The 24,131-nt window shown below is 39.6% G+C and overlaps 1 protein-coding gene and 1 long non-coding RNA gene across 2 annotated transcripts in view; one reads left to right on the top strand and one right to left on the bottom strand.

Moving 5' to 3' along the window:
* The window catches only part of CLINT1 (clathrin interactor 1), an 87,079-nt gene that overhangs the window by 46,311 nt on the left and 16,637 nt on the right, over positions 1–24,131 (bottom strand). The gene's annotated exons all lie outside the window — the stretch shown is intronic.
* Positions 1,182–5,051, top strand: LOC142020977 (uncharacterized). Its single transcript, XR_012647583.1, has 4 exons — positions 1,182–1,232; positions 1,744–1,885; positions 4,122–4,184; positions 4,926–5,051. It is a non-coding gene; the product is annotated as an uncharacterized LOC142020977 (long non-coding RNA).

A 24,131-nucleotide genomic window follows, 5' to 3' on the forward strand; every position in this document is an offset into this window, starting at 1 on the left:
GATCATCCAGGAAACCCCCCAAAAAGGGGTCAATGAGGTTCTTTTTATTTAAAAATCTCAGCAAAAAAATGGATAAAGTGTACAAATACAACAAACTACACATTCACAACGATTTTAAGAAGGTAGCTCAAGTGATACTCTCAAATTCTTTGGCAGTAGGAATGCCACAACACCTTGTTAAAAATATTTGGCTGGCTTCACGGTGGAGCAATGAATGTATTAATAAAGATTAACTATTGTTCATACTTCTGAAAAAATATTTATATTTAACACCTAATTATACCATAAGATAAACAAAAAGATGCTTTTATTGTGATTAACCATATCCAGTGTACCAAAAGTGTTTTATATACTTCTGAAAAAGAAATGAATCTTTGAAATGATTATATAAAGTAAACTCTTTCATATCTAGCAACCCCAGAACCAAGAGGTTACCAGATAGTCAACCATTCTGGATAATAAAGAGGTATGCCTAGCAATGCATACCACTAAAGAAAAAAAAAAAAAGAAAAAAGAGATTAGATATTACCATGAACGTATGCAGAGTACTTTATTTTCCAATAACAGTAGCATTGTACACTGTAAACTTATATTCTATTTGCTGTATTTATTTAATATTTATTTTCACTATATTATACTTCATGGAAAATGTAACTAAAACAGACTTATGGTTAAAATGCCGACTATTTGAGAGTTCCAGATGATATGCTGGATACGAAAGAGTTAACTCTAGCAGTTTTGTAAATACTCCAGATTTTTGAGTTACAGTTTCCTGAGACCTAGGACTTGTGATATGGCTGTCATCAAGGCCCAACTATTAGGCATTAAAATGAATTAATAGAAAATAGTGGGAAAAGGGTTGGAGAGAAATTTTATGTATGTTTCATTAAGTTTCCTGCAGTTTGTCTTTTTTTGTGTGTGTGAAGGAGAAATAGGGTGACCATCTGTCCCGTACTGGGTGGGCACTCCTGCATTTGGGATGCCAAAAAGGTGTCCCAACTTATTTTTTAAAAGAGATGAATTGTCCCGTTAGAACCTCAGAGGCTGGGGGTGGGGCCAGGAGCATCAGCAGCTGCCGCTGCTTCCCTGGGGATGGGGATTGCCAGCTCCCCATGGCTTGATGCAGCTGAGAGGAGCCACCCTTCCCCCCTACCACATCTCCCTGTCCCACATTTGGGACAGGGAGATATGGTCACCCTAAGGAGAAGGGAGAAAGGAGCTATGGGACAGAAGTCAGTTCTGTAACAATTCCTATAAGAATAAAGCCAAAAACACAAGTTCCATCCATATTTGTTGTGTACAATATTTACAAATTATCATTCTCTCTCAGCTTGTAGAATATTCAAATTGCATCAGCTTTCAGAAATAAAATGAGGGAAGAAACCTGAAATGCTGTTCAGGAGACAGACATACACGGGTGTCTTAAACAAACATACAAATTAAATATAGTTCGTTTAAGTCTTTACTTGTAAATGTGTTAACCATTTTTAAGCATACTTCACAAAACTAAACACAAAAAAGCCTAGAGATCATTTCTCACCATGCAGATGTTGAACACAAATGCAAAGTAGGCACAAGAAACAGTGTACACAAGTAAATAAGTACATGGTGCACAAGTTTTCTAAGTACTTGATTTCAATACACTGTGGTTGTGGTAACAGTAATATTTTAAGATATTGTACTATGGCTCTTCACAACACTGAATCCCATAACGAATAATCAAATCTCTGTAATACTCCTCAGCTCTGAAGAACAGGCTATGTCTACACTAGAAGCATCTGTCTGCAGAAGTTACAGCTGGAAGAGATGTTCTGACAAAACTTCTGTGGACCAAATGACATCTACACATAAAAGAAGATCCAGCTTTTGATCTGCTCTGTTGACGGTAGGGCTCCTAGAGCACATACACCACTTCGTCGGCAAAATGCATTTTGTATGTAGATGCTCCATGAGTTTTCTTGACAAAACTCCAGTTTTGTCTACAAAACTCTAGTGTAGACATAGCCTCAGTGTATTAATGAGGGTGAAGTGTATTATGCTCTACAGAAAGTATTAACTTTTCTTTTAAGTATTTTACCATAAAATACCCATAAAATAAACACTGAGAAGGAAAGTTCACTTAAGCTAAAAAACACTTTAATGCCAGGAAAAATTCAGTGCTATTTTGTGCATCCAGCCAACACATTAAGGAAAACAGTTTTAGGTAATACTTGCTATGCTGTGAGGTGAAACCTTGAAAATCAACTGTGGTTTTCATTATTCTGGAACACAGAACACCCTCCACAGATTCACATGCTGTACTCATATCCAAACTGTACACCCTAAGAGAGATTAACTATCCAGCTCTAGATTTTGGGAAGCAATACTCCTTTTGCAGTATTCCAAATACTTGACTCACTAGAAAATGATATTTCAGTCTTCCAATATGCACAACAATGCTCCAATGACAAAACAGAAGTTTCTGCATTATAATGTTACAGAGTTCAGAAATGTGCAAGTGGCTCCATCAACCCTAAGATCCAGATCTGAACTGTGAAATACCCCTAGATTGTCAAGGAATACTGCATTGTAAGTATTATGATACAAAATCTGCAGTGGGTAAAAATTAACTATTGCAGCACATTGTAATTGGCATTTACTGGAGTTTGCAAATACAGTTCCTGCCACACAAACAATCACTGTGCTGAATAAAGCTATGCTCTGTAGCACTGAATATTAATTCAAAGTATCCAGAAGAGCCATTATCAGGCAAAGAGTCCAAATATGAGCCAATCAAAAAGGGTGTAAAAAGAAAATATTCCTACACTGGTAAAGGAATGGGAAAGTGTAAAACATATCCACACATTTAATAGAACTCACTTATATTGGTTCAGGGACCAAGCAGCATAACAAGAGCTACTCAGATTAGCACCCCCCGCCCCCGCCCCCCCCCCCGCAAATGAAATGTTTCAAGTGTGACTGGGTGTAAGTCAGGCCACTCCACTTAAAGTTATGAGAAACAGGACTCCTGTTGGTGTAGGTGGGGTAAGCAAAGGCACAGATACAATTCTGAACATGAGATCTGCAGCAGCTTTGCTAAATGCTAAGTCAAAACTAGTGAGCACTAAAATTGAAGTCATCGTGAAACAGCATATTATAATAGTTTCTTTATAGTGATGGGAAAAGTATTGGATTGGACAGGGCAAGACTAATTAGAAACACTTCTCAAACCTTTGGGAGGCTACCCACTGTGCTGAGGGTGTGAGTAGTGAGAACAGAAAACCTGGCTATCCAGTTAAATCTTTTAAATGCATATTTTAAACCAATTATGATATCATCTATACATGAACTCCTATGTGCATAATATTACACCTTTAACTATTACTCCAAGGATCTTACTGGATTATGCACTTTCTATTTTCCCTTTTTTTAATTTTACAACTGGGAACACTAAAATACTAGAAACTGAAATGAGAAACTTCTTGCTTTTCTTATCACCATTAACAATTTGCAGTGAAAGATCATTCCTCAAATATCTCCATTTGAAGAGTAAAGCAGAGTTTAAAAAAAAATACACCTAATCTGTTATATACTGTATTATAGAAAACTAGCAAACCACTGAACACCTAACAAACATATTTGGAATAATTTCTTCTCAAGAATTATCCTTCTGATAACTTCGGGTACCAGGCAACTTAATATGGGGAAAAATTCTTGCAGAAATAAGCAAGCTGTTTATAGAAGTAACTTCAATTACTAAAAAATAAGTGCTATCAAAGTACATGTGTAATAGTCTTATCGTCAATCTCCAGCTGTTACCTTCTGAACAGTTATACCTTTTTAAAAACTCAGTGATGATGAAAACCGAAGTGTTCAAAAGTCTAATTTTGTTAAGAGCTTATTCCTTTTTATAAAGCAGTTCTCCCAACATCTGCTACCTGATCACTTCAGCTGGAGTTTTCTTATTAAGGTGAGAACAAAATAAAACCTTTCATTGGAGCCATTAAAAACATGGCTAGACATTCAGAATTGATAATCTTGTGTTCTCTTTCACATAAAAAAGTAGTGTTTCAGCTGTCGTACTTAAGTCTCACACTTCTAAAACCAAATAAAAATATATGACTATGTGTTGTATTTTTCAGGCTGGTCAACCATAAGAGATCCATGGCTGACATCTGAAAATGGATAAGACTCTTACAATAGAGGTGAGTAACACATTGAATCTGTCTCAATGAGCAAGCAGTTGCTTCCACTTTCCCTCCTGTACAGCTGCCTGAGTATCAATACTCTTGAGGTGGAGTCTGCACAAAAGTAGTATTGATCCATATTGTATGCCAGAAACAAAACTCCTGACGTAAACCCCTGAGCATGTTCAGTGTGGACTTTGCTTCCAGGAACATGCAGACTCAGACTGAACTTTGTGTTCATTCTAGTAACAGAATGCTAGAGACCTTCCCTCCAACCAATTTGAGCACTAACTACTTTAAGTATATATTAGATCTGCTCTAAATACCTAGTCTAGCAGAAATGGAACTTAGTTTGCGTTGAGAGAAGGAAAACCAGTTTAATAGTTCAGTAAGCTCACTGGTGCTTCTCTTACAAGCTCTGTTCAGGCACCAGAGTACCAACCTAATTTTATACAAGCAGCACAGGCTGGGGCTAAAAACTGTAACAGGTAAAATGAGGGGGTTAGCAATTTAGGTACTAAAGGTAGTTTAAGAATACTCAGTCACATGCTGTAGAAAGAAAATAGATGTACTTTTAAAAGTTAGAGATTCCTTTAATAGGAATGCAGTTTTAATATTGGGTTCAGAAGTTATCCTTTTAGCAAATGGGAAATTGTGAATATTATGTGCCATCAGCCGTAGAGGCTATTTCCACACAATCCTACCTAGCTTCTCTTAACCTGTTTTGTCCAATTATTGCATTTACAACCTGTTTTCCAGAAGAATCAATTTGTTATTAAAACAGTTCACTCAAGACTGAGCCAGCTGTGCCTGATACAGCTTAAATACTCTTGAAAATATAACATGAAAAACCTGAGCTCCTGAAGCCCAGCATTGCCACTAGAGGCCAGCACAACATATGGGAAACATTAACATCCCAGAAGAGGAAAAGTTTGATCATACAAGTTCCATTCTACTTCTGTTCGTAGATTATCACGGCATCATTTGTTCCCAGGAAATAGGGTTGTTCACCCATCCAAAACAAGCTGCTGTTTCAGAAATATACAAGGAACAGGACGAAGGTTTAGAAAAGAGCTCAGAACAAAGTGTTCATTACAGCCTTTGGATTTCATTGGCGTAACCTTTTATACTATGTCATTGCATTGGAAAGCTTAATGAACCAATTAGCTTGGTTCCCCAGACAGGGATGTGAGATCATGTTTGCTTACCTGTACTCCCACAGAAATTTATGTATTAAATATCTGAATCTTACTGACTAGTTTTTACAGAGGCAAGGAAGCCAATCAGTGTATTTTAAAAAATAAAGTCTTCACCAAACCAACAGAGGTTAGTGACCACATGACCAGCCAGCAACTCCTCCCAACCCCCACCTCCAACTTATTCTCAACTAGCCAGCTCTCTTCATTTGGTTTGTGTCAGTTATGTCAGTATTGCTATGAAACGCAGTCTGGATTTAAGATCTTTCTGATGCAGAAATCGATGACAGCTATGTCACAAGCATGGACAAACAGACAGGGACCCTTATGTTAAATTGCCTCTGAAAACCCTGTGGGTTACACCAGGGTGTATTACACCCCAATGTTAAGTGCTACCTGGCCATTTCAAATTGCCTACTTCTGAACAGCAGTTTAAAATGCTAAGAGTAATGATGAATGGTAGAATTACACGGAGCTGGGCTGGAAGGGAGTATGAAGGGCTCCTTCTCCTGAAGGGTTTTGTACAGATTTTCACGAGGCATGGAGCTGCGGAGGGCTATGACCCAAATACTTTTAAATAATGGTCCCAGACTAACTTAAGACAACTGCTAAGAGCTGTCTGGCGAATTGGTCAGGTTACACTGTTGCAGGGTCACTGAATTCCGACCTACCTGCTCCTCCATATTGCTGGGCCAAATTTTAGCACGTGGTGCTGCAACTTGGTATACAGAACATCTGTTAGCGTATGGTACAGTGCTGGGGAGGCCAGCAAATACTCAACTCCTAGGGGCACCAGCTCACGCACTGCGTGGGTAGGACTGGAGACTCAACCACCAAGGATGTCCCAGTTCTCTAATAAGGGAAGATGGATGAGCTAAGGCCAAAACAGGGCTCAGGTTTTGAGGGCAGAATAAGAACCACAATTTGATTCTCCCAAAAGAAATGAATTGGTGCCCCCGATAACAGCAGGCAACAATGTAGCGCCTTGTTTTTGCTTTTGGTTCTCTGTGCCTTAAATATTGAGTCTGTTCTGGTATGGCTATGGTCTGAAGAAGTGGGTCTGTCCCACGAAAGCTCACCTAATAAACCATTTTGCTAGTCTTTAAAGTGCTACTTGACTGCTTTTTGTTTTGATAGCAGGCAACAATGTGTGTAAATACTGGATATAATAAGAATTTGCTCTCAAACTCTCAGTCATTTGAGTTTTTTGATTGATACCATCGTAACTATAGCACAGTAATAGCCTGAATAGCATTTCCAACTTTTCATGTTAACAGTTTCATAATTTACATGGCAGATGTGCAAGGCAAATTGCACAGAAACAGATAAGCCAAGAAAAACATCCTGATGTCCACAACTGAATTATGACTTGTGGGAAGAAGGAATTATAAAGCTATTTCCTGTGCCTTACAACTTTTGTTGTTAGAGCAGTACCAAGTAAATAAAATAACCCATTATGCAGCAACTCCTTTTTCAAAACTTTAAAAAGTATGCAGAATTAAAGAAATGAAAACCCATGCTGCTGGGGTCATCCTACAATACCATACAGGGTGTATACCTTTTCTCTCCAAGAACTTTTACTTCTCATTTAAAATAGATTTAAATTACACTCACTCAATTTCCAGGACTGCTACAATTTATGTCAGTACAGTGCTACAGCTAAAAGTATTTTGACTTTTCAAAATATTTTAAAAACTATGAGACTATTGTTTTTAAGTGGTCATACAATGAAAGCTCCATGAAAAGGTCAGTTTCATAGTCAGTTGTCTCCTTCAGGTGGTATTTTACAAGTCCTTTGGAGGGAAAAAAAGCCAAAGCTATCTCCACAATTCAGTCTTTCCAGTCCATTGAAGCCTGTTTGCCATCAAATAGTAACTGCTCAAAATACAGAATGATAAATACGTTTAAATATTACCTATAAGGCATATAGGATGGAAATTTCAAAAGTAATTGAGTTTTCAGTAATTCTTCTGACACACTAGATCTAGTGCACCTAGGTCACATATTTTTGAAAAATCCCATGCACAATTTTCACAGACTCTCTTTCCCAGGATACAGACCCCTATGGAAATATTTCACCAATATGAGCTACGCTCTTATTTTGTGCATGGCTTTTATTACAAAGAGACCAACCCAAACATCAGACCTTTTACAAATAGCAGCCTACATCTACACTATGAGATAAATTCAATTTTTAACCTCTTTCTTATGAATTCAAATTTAAGTGCTCACAAACCTTGAAATTCAACTGATCGTTTTTTCGTGTTGTATTTCCCACTGTGCTATACAAGTTCGATAGTGTGAGCAAGATTGACAAAGTGAGCAGTGCATTGTGGGTACCTATCCCACAGTGCCTTAGCCCTGGTTGCTTATGGGTATTTCATGTTAGGACTCCAGAATGCAAAGCACCATCCCAAAATTCAGAGCACCCAGTAACAGAATTCAGACTTCCCCCAAACCTGCCTGGGTTCCCTGTGCCACGCATCCTTTGTGGATGTTGGTGTCATGGTGGGAAGCTGTGCCTTCAGCTCTCCTCCAAACCCACCCAGGTTACCTGTGCCACATGTCCTCTGTGGACGCTGGAGTAGTAGTGGGCAGCTGTGCTATCCGCCCTGTCCAGCCCCACTCAGTTCCGTCAGCTGCCCATCCACTGCGGATGTTGGCATAGCAGTGGGCAGCTGTGCCTTCAGCCATCCCCCAAACCTGCCCACGTTCCCTATGCTGCACATCCCTCTGCGGACACTGGCGTAGCAGTGGGCAGCTGAACTATCAGCCCTGTCCACCCTCACCTAGTTCCGTCAGACGCATGTCCAGACTTCTATATTTGCAGGCCTGGGAGCTACAGAATTCAATCAAAAATTCATGGGCTCCCTGTGGCCTTCTTCCTGCACACCTAGATGGAAGGCAGCAGACAAGGCAGTGGCCATACATGGAGGGTCACCATGTTGCTTTGCAAGAGGCAGTGGGATCATTACCCACATTCTCCACTTGGGTTGCGAGGGATAGTGCAGTAGTGTGAGCACTGGCCTGATAAACCCAGGGTTGAGAGTTCAAGAAGGCGGCCATTTAGGGATCTGGGGCAAATAAATTTAAAAAAAAAAAAAAAAAAACTGTCAGGGATGGTGCTTGGTCCTGCTAAGAGGGCAGGGGACTGGACTCAATGACCTCCCAAGGTCCCTTCCAGTTCTATGAGATGGGTATCTCCATTTTTTTTGGTGGGATACATACGGGACACTTCTGGAGGCTAATAAATTTGAAGACATAGCACTTCCACATTAGCCTTTATTTGAAATTGATGCTATACCCATCTGGTAATATCGACATTATCATCAGTATTAGGGCTCACTAATTCAAGCTAATGGTATTTACAGTGAAGACAGTGACATTTTAATATCAAGCTAAAGCCTTTAAATTCAATTTTATCTTGTAGCATAGACACAGCTGCAGTTTAGGATAGCCAAGAAGCATAACAGGACAATAAGACACATGGATGGGAAGAGAACCTTAGAACTATTCAGAATTATTCTTACTTGAGACAGACTAATGTAGATGTAACTTGATTTCAGTCTATCTAGGATTAGGAGAAAATTTTCATGGAAGTACCTCATATATTTTTAAAATAATTTTTGATGCATATCATGGCACAGATCTCTCATCATTGGGGCTGCAGGTAAGCTCTCTCAAGCAACATCTACATGATAGCAACTCTCTGAAAGTTCTCTTCTGGAAAAAAAAAACCCTTCTTTCGAAAGAGCATATCCACACACAAAAAAGCAGCTTGAAAAAGTGATCCGCGCTTGCCATAGAGCATCCACACAGACCCCACTTTTTCGAAAGAACAGGCCAGAGATTGAAAAATCCAGTGCCATGAGGACTGCTTTTCCGAAAAAAGGGCCCATGGAGAGTCTATACATGTCTTCTTTCAAAAGAAGCTTTTGAAAGAATGCACTCTCCCTGATCCGGGAGCAGAAGAGGGCTTCTGGAAGAAGAGCCACATTCTTTCAATTCTGGATCAAAAGGCTGCATTGTGTGTGTAGATGTTCCACATTTTCTTTTGAAAAAGGGCCAGATTTTCCAAAAGAACTTCTAGGGTAGCTGCAGCCTCAGAGCGGTGATCACTCAGTTCTGGTATTATTTAACAGTCCAAGACCCAAGTCACTGTTTTGAACCAAACAACTCAAAATCCAGTGTTCTTTCCCACATATGGCAATTTAGGGAAGAAGTGTGGCAAACACAGAATTTGATTTAAGTTGATGTCAGCCTATCTCGAGTAAGAATTTTGGGCCTGGGAGAGGATGAAATTCTCAGCTGCATGTAAGTGAAGGCAAAATTCCAATTGATTTTAATGGGACTGAGATGCTACTCAGACCAGCCGTCCAGGCTAATAGCTCACTGACTTGTGTTGATGAGCATTTACGGGTTCAGAGGCCGACTCCATCAGCTTTGAGCTCAAGCTTTACAATCTCATTAAAGTAGCTACTGGGGTAAGTAACCCACTGCGAAAATCCTTTCCACTGTAGGGAAAGAAAAAAAAAAAAAAGATTAAAAAGGTATGTGGGGTAGCTGTTACAGTGATCACATTAAGACTTAACTATTAAGAAATGGTTCTTGCTGAAATCAGTAAGAGTTTATACAATGGTTGCTCTGAAAGAAGAGAACAATGGGCTCCATTGTGCTAGCTGACACCTTTTTCGTAAGGAGCTTACACGCTAAGGGCTTGTCTACATTAAGTGGAAGATGGACTCAGGCCAATCTTCCGGAGTTCGATTTTGCACGTCTGGTATAGACACAACTAAATCACTTTCTCTAGGGTCACCAGTCAACCCCTGTACTCCATGCTACTGTGTGGAGTAGGGGAGGTCAATGTGAGAGTACAGAGCATGGTTTCCCAAAGTGTGTGTGTGGGGGGGGGGGGGGGGCGTGAAGAAATTCCACGGGGGTGTGAAGTGACGCACCCTCCCCCCCGGTCATACCCTCCACCCAAAGAAAAAGCCGTCCTTTACTTCCGGATCTGAGCCCCTGCCATTTTACGTGGGCAACCCAGCACAGGCGCTATAAAAAGCGGGCAGCCAGCGAAGACCCACATGGAGCTAGCTGACTCTTGCAAAGAGGAGTGAGTGTGGTTGGGTAGGGGAGGGGGAGGAGGAGAAGGATGGGGTTAGATGAGGGCTGGGCATGACTGGCTTGCAGGAAGGGGATGGAGTGAGTGGGGGACTAGGGGTGCCTGACTTCGGGGGAGGGGTGGGGAAGGGAGGGGCTTGGGCAGCCAACTTGAGGGGCTTGGGTAGCTCAGGCTGGCGGGTGGGTGACTGGCCCTGGCAGTGCGGGGCTTGGTCAGCTTGGATGGGCAGCTCTGGCAACACAGGCAGGCAGCTGGCAAGGACAGCTCTGGTGGCTGGCACAGGGCTCATGCAGCTGGCCAGCTGGGGCTGCACCAGGCACCTGCAAGGTGCCAAAAAAACCTATTTGCGCTTATTTTTAATTTCAAACAACACTTTTATATCAAGTTTGTGTGTTTATTTTAAATTACAAATTCAATTTTTTTGTTAAAACAGGGTTGGATGATGGTAAAGAAGAAGAGGCAGGGCATGAGGGTCTCTCAGAAAATCAAAAGGGAGACGATGCCAAAAAGTTTGGAACCACTGCTGCAGAGGCTAGGTCTACACTAGGGAAATAAGCAGATGCCAATACGTCGATTCTAGCTGCACAATTCTAACTACGGTATTTGCATATCTGAAATTGACTTATTTCCCTAGTACAGACTTAGCCTAACAGCCATTAATAATATGGATGAAAGCAGCAAGTGCCTTGATAACAAAAGGGATACTTATGTGTCTTCATCATAACAATCGTTGCTAATTCTTTCAATATATTGATATTTGTATAAAGTCACAATACATATTGGCCAGTTCTTCATCCATCAGCATGTTACAGAAAGTATCCATATCAGGGTTTATGCAGTGTCACAATAAGCAGGTTTAATACCAAGCAAAAGGTATCAACAAGTGTAATATCCTTAGGTAACTTAACTAGTGACTTCATTCAAATGATACACTGATGACTTGCAGCTGTGATATTAGCACATTTACAACTGTCACCAGATACTCAGTACCACCACTAAAGCATGCCCTCATCTTCATCCCACATCCTTAAACTTGGTCTATTCTTTCATCACTTCTTGCTCCCCTCTCCACCACCTGCCACCTCCTTTCTTGTCCATTTCCCCGTCTACCTAAACCCTTGCCACTTAAATAAACCAACAAAAATATCACTGGATATACTTTTAGTGGCTTCCTACAATTACCATCTTCTTGCCTAATTTGAACTCTTTGGTCCCATATTTACAACAGGATAAAAGTTAAACTCTTCTTACTCAAAAACAACAAGAAGTCCTGTGGTACCTTATAGACTATCAGATATTCAAAAGCATAAGCGTTCATGGGCAAAGACCTGCTTCGTCTTCGTTTATGCTCCAGAATACCCATTATTCTCTACAGTGCCACAGGACTACTGCTTGTTTTTCAAGACTCAGACTAACCCAGCTACTTCTCTCTTACTCAAACTCTTTATTTGAAAAGGTTGTTTAAATACACAAAGTACTTACAGAATTCTCAATTCAAATACTTGCACTTCCTTTTAACAGTAGGGCTCTATGGCTACAAAAGTAAATATAGATTAACAGTGTCATGATGGGCTTACAATATTCAGCTTGCATGGTATTTTCTCCTCCAATTTTATAGTCACTGCACCGTTTTATAATGAATCTAACATATCCTAAGAGTGGACTCAAAGTAGAAATGTAAACCAATTTCACAAACCATACACTAGTAGCTGAAGATGAGAAACAGTAGTTATTCAGCTGCACACTAGAATAAACTTGTGTTTAAAAGAACAAAACAAAGGAAGTAGTCATGGAATGGCATATTGAGCTAACTTTCCCTTCTCTCTTCCTACACCAATATACAGCCGTAATAAGCCAGATCTGTATGCAAAGTCACTTTTGGCAGGCTTAATTCCTTTTGATTTATCTGCTCCTAAAACTTATAAAAAATACATTTAGGCTCTAATAAAATACATAACCAAAAATGTAGTTTGGTTAGCCTAGTAATTTCAGAAATGTAAATTTCTGGTTCTTACAGCTTACCATACATTTAGTAGTCAGAATTATTAGACTGGCTTCTTCTCACCAGATCTGACTTTCAGATAATCAATAGGACAAGTGAATAAAACGGTTTTCTCTTGGGTAATGGCCAAACTAGCAATTAGATTGAAAATTTTAAACTAACTGTATATAGGATTTAAAAACCTCATTCCCTCCCTGAAGACAGATCTAGACACTACCTAAAAGACAGTATTAGAGATTTAGATGGATTACTTCTCTTGCTTGCCAGCCACCAGCAGGTGGAGCTGCTCACCAAGCATATCCACGAAAAAAAAAAAAAGTGCTCCTGCCATAGCTACCATTGACTGCTCCTACTTACTGCCCATATAGCTATCTCCTGGTGATAAGAAGGGCTTCTACGGAAAAGTCTAATTAAGAAAAAGATGAAAAGTCTAATTAAGAAAAAAGGATGCCAGCCAGAAGTTTACCATAACAACGATTTGCCAGGAGATGTATATAAGCATTTTCACTGGGCCCTTTTGCTCTTCCCCCTTTTGAGGAAGTCTCATTTTTTGATTTCTGTAGTGGGATTTACTTGTTCCATCAATGATGAGTTATGGATAAAAGGAAAAAAAACAAGCAAGCAAAGTCCATTTGAGGTCCAGTACCTAATTAGAAAGGGATGAGTTAAAATGGGTCTTTGCCCTAGTATTTCTCTCTTCTGAGAGATCTAGTGTTTAAATCACTCAGTCAAAAATTCAGAGATCTGCACACCATATATCTATAGTTGCATATACATTTTCTAAAGCAGAATTATAAAGCAAGGAAAAGAATGTTGTTTAAAATGAAGTTGAGAAGATCAAATACGCATTTGTTGTTTTAATAAATTAAATGAGGTTATTAATGGAACAGAAAAGGAAACCACAGAGCAAAAAAAACTGAGGATACTGGAGATTAAAGTTGTTGAGAGTTACTTGAGGTTTTCTATCAAACTAAATTCAACTCACACAGGAGGCTGCAGAATTTCTACCATATCCCAGGTGAAATTCTTGTAATCCAAAACAGAATGATTTGGCAGGGAGGAGAAATGGTGAAGAGGTTAAGGAAGAAGGAAATAGTCATGATAATCCCTTTAGTGTCTTGTCAGAGTTATGACTGTATGTTGGCATTTGATTGGGACTGCTGGTAGAGGAAACAGAAGGTACTTTTATTTACCTTCAATACCATAATGGACCAAATTACATAGCAACATATCAAACTGATAAAATATATATATTTCTACAGAAACTGTGAAACACTGCTATGAATTACTGATAGCTAGAGCTTAGGTATTTTATAGATAATATCCATAATTGTATTAGATGAGATAAAAATATCAATATATGTTTTTATTCTTCAGAGCACAGGTTTAATGACAATTAAGCATATTTACAGAGGTTGTCTACCACAGGATTTCTAGAATCTTCCTTTGCATCTAGTAACAGCCACTATCAGACAGGATACTAGGGTCAGATAGATTTTGGGGAGAAAAGGTGCTTCGAAGTGCCTGTGGCTACATGGCATGCCAGCACTCTGAAGTTTGAAACTTCAAAGTTGCCACTGGGGTGGGGGGGAGGAGGTGCAGGGGAGCCTAATGAAGTGCTGCCTATTCATCGCAGCACTTCATTAGTTATCTCCCATCAGCCTGATTACCATGCCCCTTTCAAAGTTTGGGGCAAATGTAGACGTAGCCCATATGTCCTATAACAGAAGCAGCACATTACTTACACAGAACGATGCGAGTGTCCAAACATCTAAAACCCTGTATAGGGATGCAGCTTTGTTGAACCATGTTCAGTTGTTTGAACCCTGCACGGAACCACAGCACAGTTACTGCTGAATCATGAAAACAAGTTGGTACTGTTAGTACCAACAAAGACTTAAGTGTTGGTGCAACTTTCTTGGAATGAGGAAACAAAGGTCTGTCTCAAAGAGCTCATGCAGCAACAAAATTGGAAAGACAGCTTTGACCTTGAGTGTTGTGTTACACAAAGTAAAACCTTAGAAAAAGGCTAAGCTGGACTACACACGAGTATGACATTTATTCGTAAGAAGGTGGACACGTCACCTGTTTACACAAGGATCAGAGGCAGCAGCAAATCTGATCACTTATGTAGTACACAAAAAACCTTAGTTTAAAAATGTTAGTACACTCATCCTTCACTATAAGAGCACAATTGGTTCCCAACTTTCTGCTTGTAGGCAAAAAGTCAGAGGGACACTAAATTTCCATTAAAATGTGTAAAAATACTCTGATTGGTTCCAAGTGCTGGGAGTGGCAGCAGGTGGTGCTGCTTTTGAAAAGTAAGTGAACCTGAGGTTGAAGGGATGGGGTGGGGGAGGGTTAAAGATGGGGGCAATTTGGGGAAATGAGTGGGAGGGAGGGTTAAAACATGGTGGCAGGTTGGGTCCACAGGGGGGTGGGGTTCAGGCTGCTGCACGTTGGGTCTGTGGGGGGGGTTAAGGTTGCAGCATTTAGGGTGCGCAGGGCCAGTGAGGGGGGTACCAGGCTGTGACTGGTTGGAGCCGTGGGGAGGGGGTAAGGCTTGCATTAGCAGGGGGAGTTCACTCATCCAGTGAACAAAAGGTAGGTATGTGTGTCCCTCATTTAAGCAAGTACTCGTAAATAAAGTACTCGTTGAACGAGGGATGAGTGTACTGATGGAATCTCTAGATAAAATGGGTTATTTATTCTGCAATCAGTTGCTGCAGTCTGTTCTTAAAAGAAAAAAATCAGTTTATAAACTAGACAGTTAATGCAAAAGTTTCCCAGTAAGCGCATGCCATAGCTACTTTCTCTTTGAAACAGCCAGACACACCCTTTTCAAAATTCAACTTACCTTGCTCCTGAACACAGCTTCATCCAAAACAAAAAAGCAGTCAAGTAGCACTTTAAAGACTAACAAAATAATTTATTAGGTGAGCTTTTGTGGGACAGACCCACTTCTTCAGACCATAGCCATACCAGAACAGACTCAATATTTAAGGCACAGAGAAACAAAAACGGTAATCAAGGTGGACAAATTAGGAAAAAAAAAAAAACCAAGGTGAGCAAGTCAGAGGAGTAGAGGGGCAGAAGGGAGCCGGGGGAAGTCAAGAATTAGATTAAGCCAAGTATGAAAACGAGCCCCTATAGTGACTCAGAAAATTCCCATCCTGGTTCAAACCATGTGTTAGTGTCGAATTTGAATATGAAGGAGTTCAGCAGCCTCTCTTTCAAGAGTGTTGCAAAAATTATTCTTCAGTAACATGCAAACTCTTAAGTCACAGACAGAATGGCCCACTCCATTAAAATCCCGGCTACCAGATTTGTGGATCAGGAGCGTTTTTATGTCTGTTTTGTGCCCATTAACTCTCTAAGGGAGTTTGAAGTCTGTCCAATATACAAAGCATCTGGGCATTGTTGGCACATGATGGCATATATGATGTTAGCTGAGAAACCTGTTAGTCAGCATTTTAATGGAGTGGGCCATTCTGTCAATGACTTAAGAGTTTGCGTGTTACTGAAGAATTTTCACAACACTCTTGAAATTTCAAGAGACTGCCGAACTCTCTTTTGTATTCAAATTCGACACATTAACACATGGTTTGAACCAGGATGGGAATTTGCTGAGTCACTATAGGGGTTCATTTCCATACTTGGCTTAATTTAATTCTTGACTCTCCCCCCCCCCCCTCCGACCCCTCTACTCTCTGATTTGTTCACCTTGGTCATTTTTTTTCCCCCCAATTTATCCACCTTGATTACTGTTTTTGTTTCTCTGTGCCTTAAATATTGAGTCTGTTCTGGTATGGCTATGGTCTGAAGAAGTGGGTCTGTCCCACGAAAGCTCACCTAATAAATTATTTTATTAGTCTTTAAAAGTGCTACTTGACTACTCTTTTGTTTTGATAGTATATAGACTAGCAGAGCTCACTCTCTGTTAGCTTCATCCAAAGTCAACTCAAATGAAAATGGTGGTGTTATACCAGAGACTAATTTGGGTCCATTATATGCAATGATACATATTTATTACATGTAAGGGCTACAGACTTTCACGTACTATAAGTGCAAAGGACATTTAATATGCAGATCATTGCACCAATGCCACTATTTGTCCGCTTGGATCAATTTGGCAAATATCTGTTATCTGAGTGACACATTGGCAGTGAGACAGTGGAAGTTAGGGGGGAAGCTTATACTCTGTTTCTTAACCAGCAAAAGATCTCCCAAGCATAGACTCCAATTGTACCAAGTTTTCATTTCACAGGTTACCATGGCAAAGTTAGTATTTTCATGATGAATTCTGAAAGGCTTCCACCCAGATCAGAGGGCCCGTTGTGGTAGGCACTACACAAACACATGAGTATCAGCCACGAAGACTTTTCCAATAGAAAGCAGGCAATGATCCTTAAGTCATCTCAATTTTACAAATAGGGAATGAAAAATATACTGAGATTAAGGCTATGTCTACACTACAGGATAAATTCAAATTCAGCCCCCAAAAGATAAATTCAAAATTCAGCCCCCAAAAGAATCCCTGAAGGCACTAAAGACAAAGGCATTTCATCTACACCAGCTTCCAGGATCAGGCCGCAAAGTCCATTTCCCAAAAAATTCCTATTTTGATTTAAAAAAATCAACATAGTAAAGAAAATAAGGCTTTTGTGCCTAGAAAGACCATGAGAGCCAAGTGATAAAACTAATGGTTTCAAAACAGCAGTCAGAGTTCAACACATCCACTTCTATATCTAAATAAAAGAGTGACCACAGCACTGTTACCAGAAACTACGTAAATGCAAGAAAATTAAGTGAATTCTTTGAACCTTATACTTCATACTACTGAAAATAGTAAACTGGGAGAAAGGATTTGTGGAAATCACTGCAGGATTTCTCCAAAATAACTAGGTATGGGGCAACTTTAAATTTATGAAATTAAAGTGCAGAAAGAGAAGAGGAAGTTGTCTCCCCACTGTCAACTATGCTTTCCATTGTGAACAATAATGTACCAACACACTAATGTACTGAGGTGATGTCTCTGTTAAAAAATTATTGTAATTCTTCTAGCAAACAAAAAGCAGTTGTATTCCAAGCAAGAGGTCAGTTGCTTTAAAAACCAAAAACTAACACTAAGGATATTGACACTGACAACTGTGCATTTACTGGTTTCTTCTGGTTGTGTTTCAATAAGGCATATAACAGACCATGCTAGAAATTTCTGAAGACATCAAGACCACGTGACAGGGTAATACTGCAAACACACAAGCAACATAACTTGCCAAAGAATGGTCTTGAAACTATAAACACCTGAGAAGTATTAGCTGCACCATTATAAACTGAGTGCACACACAACAAAAAGGGAGAAATGCTTACGGAAAGACTTCAGACAGTAGTCACAGTAAACACACTATAGCACAGTGGTTCAAACTACAATTCTAGATACACACAGAACTATCCTTATAGCTAGGAATCAAGTTGGGATTAGAATAGCCAGGAATTAGTGGCTGGAGGTGCTATGTAGACAAAGAATGTATATACTTCACAACCAAGCTCCAGTATAGATAAAAACAGATTTTTAAAAAATGGATTCTGATTGAAGTGGATTTTTTAATTAAAAAATACTAAATTTCTCATTTAAAAAGTAACAGTTACAGATTGGACCTCTAATCCAGAACTCTCATCTGGCAAACTCCGTAATCGGTCATGTCGTCAGTTAGCCAGATGACCACTTATCATGGGTGTGGCCAAGTTTACCATGGTACCTTAAACTTTGTTTACTGCTACCAGTCATGGCTTTCAGTCTTCCATGCTCTTCCTAATAAGCAGCAGAAGTGTTGGTAATGTGCTAAAAAAATATCTGGACAAGTGAGGTTCAACCTGTACAATCAACTCTCCTCATAAACATGTTTATGCACACACTTAGGCTGTGTCTATGGTTGCATTCCTCTTTCGAAAGAGGTATGCAAATGAGGGAAAACAAAAATGCAAATGAGGTGCAAATTTGTGCATCTGGCACCTCATTTGCATATTCTTATTTTGAAATAGTTTCTTTCAAAAGAAGAAAAGCAGCGTAGACACTGCTCCTTCGAAAGTAAACCCCATCTGCGAAAGAATCCTGCTTCCCATAAAAAAGGTAAGCAGGATTCTTTCGAAGATGGGGTTTACTTTCGAAAGAGCAGTGTCTACGCTGCTTTTCTTCTTTTGAAAGAAGCTATTTCAAAATAAGAATATGCAAATGAGGTGCCAGATACGCAAATTTGCAAGTGTAGACATAGCCTTACAGTCTAAAAAATGAATTGTTGGCAGCTCTAGTCTGTCAAGCCTAACTACTAGCTCTTGCTTCTTTAAGTCCTGGACTTCCAATTTCTGTTTCTCAACTGACTAAAAAACAACATGTACAAAGAATGACAAGCTGGATAGGATTGTTTTTGTTCTGTGCATATGTGGTGGTGAACCTTGCAAAGCATAGAGGAGTTTAGGCATTATCTTAAGACAGAGATAACATGAAGAAAAGGAAAGAAGCAACATAGAAAGCAACAGTGGAGTGGAGTGGACTGGAAAGAAAAAGACAAGACGTTATTCAGCATACACACGGCTTCCTATATTCCCTGCACACTTTTGCCACAGAAGAAGTGTTATAGCTTCTGAGTATAAGAACAACCCCATCTAGGAAAATTTTGAAGAAATTTACTCCGTGGGAGAAAAAGGAAAACATCTCAAGTGTAAGCAGTGCATGAAAATGCTAATAGATAGAATGGAACCTCATAAGGAAAACCGCTTTTTGGAAGAAAATGATGTGGATGAAGACGTGGCTATGGCTGAGTGGATCAAGTGGTTAGTAACTTAATTCACTTTGCAATGCATCATTCTTCAAGACTCAAGGCCTTTTAGTATAAATTTGATATCAAGTAAATTCCCAACCTGTTTGTGTTGTCACAAAAAGAGTTTAGTTTAGCTGAACTCTATGGCTTAATTAACCAGCTTTAGAATAAAATTGTGTCAGAAAAAAGTCTATTAAATGGGGGTTGACCAATTCAACAACCTGAAGTTTTTGACTTAATAGATCTTTTAATATCCCCTTATTACACTTAGGCCCATACACTGACTAGTTATGTGACAGAGATATCAATAGCTACTCTGCCAATCAAACACCACTACTCATTTTAGGGTCCCAGCCCTGGCTTAGAGATTCTGCAGCAAGGCTATGCTACAATATACTAAGATCTTCTCTGTGCTGCATGTTGCTATGCACCAGCTGTGATGTAAATTTTAGTGTGTTGTGCTCTAACTGGCCCCTATGGATGCATGCTAGAAGCTCCCTAGTGTGCACTGATATGGTTCTATTCAAACCTATTATATCAACATACATTAAAAAACTTTTAATATACCCCAATCATGTTCACGACACTCGTGTGCATTAGAATTTACATCCAAACTGGTACATGCTAGCACTTAGGGCTTGTCTACACAAAAATTGAGGTGGTCTGTGAGAGATGCAATGGTTAGGTGGGAGCAGAGCCACAGCAATGTTGTGCCAAGGGTCAGCAGCTGGGCAGGCAGCCAGATGGAGGTTTGCTTCCAGCCTTGCCCCGCCACCCTAAATCAGGAACCTACCTGCAGCCAGCCTCTGAGACTAAGGACAGGGCCTAGTACCTGCAGGGCCAGGAGCTGGGGACCCAGATAGGTGCTGCTGAACTGGAGCAGAACTGGGGCAGGAAGGGGCTGGGACCTCCACACCCAGGTAGGGGGCACATCCAACACTTCGGGGACCTCTGATTTAGGCTAAGAAATTCACACACCCCAACCAAAATAGCTAAATCTGTACAAAACTATAGTTCCAGCCCAAAACAGATGAAATCAAAATGAAACAAGTTTTCCTGAGGATGGATGTAATGAGTTTTACCATAAATCTTTTCCTAAGTTAAGAAATACCTGGAGTGCTTTCTAAGGGGAAAGTGTATTTTCTTTTCTTTTTCCCTTAGTATATTGTAGGAGCACAGCACTTCAGTTTACTTTAAGTACTGTGTATCAAGGCAATTCCTAAGATTGCAGAAATTGTGAAACTAATGTTATAGTGGAAACAAATATGTTAATTGTCTATAACATTTTAATCTAATTTACCATAAATGGATCTGTTTGAAACTACATTCTCCCTTAGAAAAACAAAACTATTTTCACTTTAAAAAATTAAGTCTGAAAACGGCATGTAAAATTTAGCTTAGCAAGAAAACATTGATTCATATGCAAACTGAGAACAATGTTCAGATATATCAAATATATTTGAACCCAATGGTCTGGAACAATAGCAGAGAGAGTTTTTCCTTCAAATCTTCATCCTTTTTACTATACTACAGCCATTCGAGTTAACCAAAAGAAGCAGTTTTAAAAGAAAAAGAAAATAAACTGTCACCAATCTTCTCGTTTCAGATTTTTCTCCATGTTCTCTGATGAATTTGGATTACTGTAATTTTGCTTTCCCATTCACTGAATAGCTAATTATGGATAGCAAAAGATGCAGTTGCCAACTCTCAATATACTCAATTAGCTCAATATTTCTATTTGCCTTTAAGCTTTCAATGAAGTACAGTTACACCCTAGAAACCCTTTTATTTTAAAAACAATTGGATGAAGATATTTTATAAAAATATAACAAGCCAGGTGTTCATATATTAATAGATCTAGTCCACTTCCATTGGTTCAGACTAAAGTATGCTAGAAAAACTGCACATAAATAAAACTGATAATGGAATATCCAGGATAAAAGATGCCTACATGTGTCAGTCTCTCTTTAAGCTTTTTTTTGTTGCATAACTGTTTTACAGCTTTGCCACACGATACAAACACTAAAAATAAATATTCTTTTGTATCACAAAACTTGCTTGCTAATTTTATTAGTTTTACATGCTTATTTAGAAGGACAATGTGAAGTTTCCTCTCCTTTCAGAGGTATCATTTCTTGAAATGGTCCACTCGAAGATTAAATTACAACTGAATTCTAAAAACACAACACAAGGGTTCATTTGCGTTACAGCCCCAGTTTCTAGTTTCTGCCAGCAAGTACAATGAAGAGGATAACCTGAGGTGGAACAATAGACTTTAAAACATTTAAATATTCACTACGATCAGCTATAGAAACTTACAAATTAATGGGAAGTTTCCTATATACAGTGGAACAGAGTGTCAGGTTCACTCCACAAACTAGTTTAAATATTTTAAGACCTGTTTAGAACCACAACTGACCACAATTCCCCAAACGCTTCCAAATCCTTGTCAGTCTTTTACAGAGCTCCACGAAATCCCACTTAAACAAGAAATCCTGTGCTGTGTGTGTAGCTGCACCCCAGGTGGCGCTCTCAAGTGGCAAAGGAGACTAATATAGTATGCTGTTTTGAGGCAGGGATGGGGCAGACAAGGATGGGTGCATATCTGTAAGAAGACCCACAATTTGTGCAGATTAGAGTATATTTTAAGAAGTCTGAGGAACTTAATCATGTGATTTCAAGATTTCTTACTGTAGCCAAGATGGGCCAGCTGTTTTCTGATACACAATAAATATATATTTTATACCAAACTGGCGAGGATGAAGAGAAACACTCTTTTGCGCTGAACATTTTCCTTAACACACTCAGGCTATGGCTACACGAGGGAAAGTATGTCAACTGCAGATATGTTGATTGCCATAGCTAGACTCGTGTATCTGCAATCAACTGACCTGGCTGACGTCACTGAAGAAGGTCTCTCCCGTCACCCTCCCTTACTCCTTATCAGTACGGGGGTTGAGCCGACTCTGACAGGTTGATTTTGCGCATCCCTACCAAATATGCAAAATCAAATCCCAGAAGACCAACCCTGAGTGGGTCGATCTTCCGTGGTTGTGTAGACATACCCTCTCTCTATAGTGGCTTGGTGTAAGCACACTACAGCTATGTCTAGACTAGAGGGATTTGTTGGCAGAAGTTTTTGTCATAAATTATATTGTGACAAAACTTCTGTTGATGGAGCGTGGTCAGACTGCAGAACTGACTGAAAGAGGGAACCAATCTATTGACAGAGAGTGACCAACTGCCCAGCTGCTCTACCAGCAAAACACCCACCCAGAAGCACTGCAGACAGGATTGTGCAGTGTCCTGGAAGCCTTTTCTGTCGATGGAAGGCCACCCCCCCGACAGCCATTTTGTTGACAGATCTGTCAACAGCAGCATTCTTCCTCGTGGGAGCAGGGTATGGCTGTTGACAAAAGTGCTGAGTTCTGTCAACTTACTGTCAACAGAATGCCCTTGGGAATCTGGATGCTCCACAGGTTTTGTCAACAAAACAGCCCTTTTGCTGACAAATCCCCCTAATTTACACATAGCTTAGCTGGAACCTAAAGGCACTCTGATTCCTGTCCAAACAGATTTACTTTTGTATATAAAACTCTTTTTCTATACAACCTACTAGTTTGTTAATGATTCATCAGTCATAAAACAATGTCTCTCTCCAGTACTTCTAACACAATTGCATGAGCTCAGAACTGGAGTTGAAAGTTTCTCACATGTGGCTATGTGCACAGCTGTTAAAATAAATTGTAGTCATCAAATGTGCAATTTACACCAATTTGCTGCTGTTTTCACAAATTAGTAGGGATGCCCTAGATAAACCAGAAATAATGAAGCGTTCAATCGCAAAAGAGATACTAGAATGACACTACAAACATTGGGGAAACAAAGTCTGAAGCAGTGATGTGTGATAAAGAGGGTGAAGCCCTAAGAAAATGTGCCTGAGTCTGAAAGTGTAATCACTGTGACACACACAACTGTCCTAAAACACCAGCAAGAGTAATTCTTCTAAATAAATAAATAAATAAATCAGCCTAATCATTTCTCCACTACCCCAAACTTTATAACCTTTGCTCTTCCGGGTAGAGGAGGGGAGTCCCTTTTGAGGTTGCAAAATTCCTCAAAACTTTGAGTGTTTGTTCTTACACTGAATAATTTCATCAATAAGCCTAAGTGAGGCCAAACATGAAAGTCTCCATTTTACTTGCAGATCTCAAAGTTTATGTTTACAGCATGGCTGGGAGATGAGATTCCTAGAACAGGCTGAAAGACTTATATTAGTTGGCACTGATGGCAGTTTGGGCTAGCCAATTGATTCAAGACTCCTCAACTCCCTGGGTCTGAGCTCAGATAGTTAGCCTATGGTGCAAACTCCACATGGCGATTTTTTGCTTATGAGCTCAGACTCATTTGCTCATCTTATCTGGGCTGAGAGTTACACCTCCCAGTTGCACCACAGATACGCCTAAAGCGATTACCTAATCTAAGAAATCTTAAAATAAATAACAATCAGTCAAAAGTAGATTAACTGAAACCTAGTTATTTGGCTTGCACTTTCTTTAAGCTTAGTACAGTCCCAGTGGAGGACTGACGCAAAATTTCAAACTGACACACTGTCTAAAAAGAGAACACTTATTCAATAATTTGACACTACTCTTCAGAAACAGGGTATGAACGGGGAAATGAACTCCATTTTTAAAGAAACTGTTGGACTTCTTTATTTGTGTAACCTTTGCAGGTCTCACAAATGCATTCATATCTGTCACAGGAGGACATTATCAAATGTGAAAGTCTTTAGCTAAAAATATTCATTTATTCCCACTCAAGTTG

The sequence above is a fragment of the Carettochelys insculpta genome, chromosome 15, assembly GCF_033958435.1.
Source record: "Carettochelys insculpta isolate YL-2023 chromosome 15, ASM3395843v1, whole genome shotgun sequence".
NCBI lineage: Eukaryota > Metazoa > Chordata > Testudines > Carettochelyidae > Carettochelys > Carettochelys insculpta.